Source organism: Triticum aestivum, chromosome 1B (assembly GCF_018294505.1).
Source record: "Triticum aestivum cultivar Chinese Spring chromosome 1B, IWGSC CS RefSeq v2.1, whole genome shotgun sequence".
Taxonomy (NCBI): Eukaryota; Viridiplantae; Streptophyta; class Magnoliopsida; order Poales; family Poaceae; genus Triticum; species Triticum aestivum.
This window is the reverse complement of record NC_057795.1, coordinates 404,679,630-404,679,974: the sequence shown is the minus strand read 5'-3', so window position 1 is coordinate 404,679,974 and position 345 is coordinate 404,679,630.

Below are 345 nucleotides of genomic sequence, written 5' to 3'. Positions count from 1 at the left end.
AGAGAGCAGAGGAGGGGGAAGGAGTCGAGAGAGAGCAGAGAGCGAGGGGAGAGAGAGGGGGGGCTACGGGGCATATCTAGACGCGTCGGGGGCGCCTCGGTGGCAAGCAGGAGGTGGCCAGGGCGGCGTCGGTGCTCGCCACCGAGCTGCTTCGGTGCGAGGGGAGGAAGACGACAGGGGGGGTTAGCGGTGGCGGGCTGGGCCGCACAGGAGCTGGGCCGGCTGGGCTGAGAGGTGAGCGCCAGGTAAGGTTTCTCTCCTCTCTGCTTTTCCTATTTCTGTTTTCTATTTTCTGTAGTTTGTTTTGATTTAGTTTTAGACACTAAATCATTTAATAAATTATGT